This window comes from Pteropus vampyrus, unplaced genomic scaffold (assembly GCF_000151845.1).
Source record: "Pteropus vampyrus isolate Shadow unplaced genomic scaffold, Pvam_2.0 Scaffold100, whole genome shotgun sequence".
NCBI lineage: Eukaryota > Metazoa > Chordata > Mammalia > Chiroptera > Pteropodidae > Pteropus > Pteropus vampyrus.
In genome coordinates, this window is record NW_011888881.1 from 1057220 (window position 1) to 1060290 (window position 3071).

The 3071-nt window shown below is 51.9% G+C and overlaps 1 pseudogene; it reads left to right on the forward strand.

The window, feature by feature from the left end:
• The first annotated feature begins 367 nt into the window (after positions 1-367).
• On the forward strand, positions 368-487 carry LOC111742768 (annotated as a pseudogene).
• Positions 488-3071: the final 2584 nt, after the last annotated feature.

Here is a 3071-nt window from a genome sequence, read left to right on the forward strand (position 1 = left end):
AGACCTCGCTCCAGACCCTTGTAAAGGTTGGGGGCGGGGGACACCCGACTGCTGCCTCTCCACATGGAATAGAGCGATTTCTACTTGGTCACCCCAGTTAGCGTGGCTGGAGATGCAGCTGTCAACTGTTCAGTTTTAAACGTAACATGAAACCGGGTTTGTGCCTCCCTCTGCCTCTTACGTGTTCATCGACTCCCCAGTTTAAATGTTTTTGCTAAAAATATCTGGACTCAAATTAACTACACGCTGAATAAAAGTAAATATAAAAGTAACTTTTCGGGACGTGGTTCCACAGTGTAGCGGGGAGCACGTCTGCTTTCCACACAGAAGGCCCTAGGTTTGCGCCCCAGTGGAGCCACGGTCCATGGTCTATGGCCATGCCACCCTGAACACGCCCGATGTCTGATCTGATCTCGGAAGCTAAGCAGGGTCGGGCCTGGTTAGTACTTGGATGGGAGACACCTAGGAAGACCAAGTGCTGTAGGTGTAAATAACAATAATAAATTAAAAATAAAAAAAGTAACTCTTCAGAGACCTAAGCGGCTTTGTGGATATTTCTCATCAGGTGATCGCATTACTCAGAGCCAGTGAGACAGAGCGGGGTGCACTGCGTGAAGTGCCTCGTGCTTAGCAAGCACGCTCACACACACGCGTGTGCGCACACACACACACACAAGGAAACACACTACGCGTGAACATGGTTAAAAAGGCACAAAACCATAACTCCCCATTGGAAGAAAATTATAAACGTTGAAAATGTGATCGACTTGTCAAAAGTACATTACATTGCCCACAAATAATTGTGAAATATAACTTATTCTTCTACTTATTATACGTACAAAATGTAAAAAATCACAGTTTTTTTTTTCATTAAGAAAATAAAAACGAGGATTTCACAGCTGCTCACCTGATCGAGTACAAAACGTGCCTGTCACGCCCTCGGCCCCCGCGCCCAGGCCTGGGAACCACGCTGTGCCTCTGCGAACGCGGCCGGCCCGGCTGAGCAGCTGCCGGTCCTGGGCGGCTCGGGGCAACTCGCTCGCTTCGGTCCCTGCGTGGGGCACAGGCGGCCCAAGTTCTTGCTTGCCCAGCCCAGGAAAGACACACCTGAACGAATTCACCAGCCGAGTCTTCCCTTCCTTACACCTGGGGAGTGATCGCCCCTCACTGAAGGCGGCAACCATCGCTCCATTCATTTTCCTTAAAAAAAATAAAAGTGCCAAAGCACGCACCACCCACCGACTCTCAGCCACCCTCACGGTGAAGTGGCGACCCTCGTCAGCCCTGGCCTTGCGGACGTGGCCCGTCAGGAAGGAGCGAGGAGAGACGGGGCCGGTCCCTGCACGGCGTTCGGTGGGGCACGGCCATGTCCGACAGGGCACAGGCGGCAGGTGAAGACGTGGGGTTTGGCAGCAGCCATGAGAACTGAGGTTCCATCAGGCGATTCCAGACGTGACCCAGAGCCCCCGCCCCCCGCAGCTGAGCGCCTCTCTTTCCGCGGGACCTAGAGACGGCGAGGGCCCTTGTGATGGATTTGCTGCTCTGGACATAAGCTCAAAGGCACAGCTGAGAATGTGGCCTGCGGTCACCACAAGCCCACACTGAGAAAAAGCCCCAGAGAAAGAGATTCCGTCACCCTCGAGTTAGTAGAGTCCAGGAGGCTTTATCCCCCTTACCTGTCCCAGCACAAGTGTGAGATGCTTCCAGGTGACAGGCAGCTAAATATGCTAAAACTTTCCACTGTTTTAAGAACGAACTCCCTCACCAAAATCATATAAAAACACACACGTCGCTTATTTACCTTCAGCCACTGACCACATTAAGCAAACCGAGTCGTTCTTATCAGAGTCCTAGCAAACTATACCGATTGGTTATTTATGCGAAATCTCAAGTTAAAGAACCCCTCTAAATATTGGCAAATGCACCTTGATTGGTGAACCTACTGATGAAAGCAGAAATCACACCCGCAGCCCACAAGAAGTACGCAGGCCAAGGACACGACCGAGGTTCACAGAGCTTTTCAGCACTCGAAGTAGCCACCATCTTGACGATATCGTAAATGAAATATTTCACATAAAATTCTGGATCTCCAGTTTCTCTTGGCAAAACCAGACACACGTTTTCACAAAGCGGCAATCTAACGACACTGAACAGCAACTGCCCACTTTGAAAAGGCACGTTCTTTCCAGTTTGGCCCAGTCTCCACCGGGCCACTGACCTCACCGGTCAGCCAGCCTCCTGTAGACACCTCGGCTGGGGATTGCTCTAGGGAAGATTCCAGCAGCCCCATGAGCCAAACCAGAAAAGTGGCAGTCCCCTCACAGGCACACCATTCGGTACGATTTACAGCTGCCTTAGTGTGCGCGACCTCATTATGCTTGGACCTTTCACACTCCAGTGTTTTTCACGGAGTAAGTGCCATACATTTCAGTCGAATAAATGAATAATTTAATCTGAGGACAGCTGCTTACAGTCTGCTAAAACTTCTCCCGTTTCGAACACAATTCTCTTTTTAATACAGCCTGAGGCCCATTAGCAATTATAAACATTCTATGGAACGCTACCCGCTTCTCCTACCTAAGATAAAATGCTGGGACTGGCCTCTGTAATCAGTGGGCACAACCTCAGGTCTACACGTCGAGCATCAGCAGGGATGGTCCGTGCCGTGCAGCGTTAGTGGGTGTCTCCGGCCTGCTTCAGGGGGCGACCCCATCGCCCCAGGAAGGCCCATGTCCAAGAACCTGCGGGGCCTTGAGCCACAAGGGCATCTGGCCCAGCCGATCCGACCGCTAGGAGAGAGACCTAACACAAAGACCAGCACAGCCAGCGTACTCAGCAGATGCCAACACGCCCGGCGAACACTCGGCATAAAATCACGCTGCCCGATGTGACAGAGGCGAGGGAGGCCGGGAGAGCGGTGAGGGGTCACGGGACGAGCCCGGCCACTGCCAACGGGCGACGTTTGCTCTCCTGGCTGGAACGTTTAAAGAAAGCTCTTCGGGGTTTTCTAAATGAGCAGACACGCTGAGCTGCTATGTGAACCCAAAGTCAGAAATGAACGAGTCTGTGTC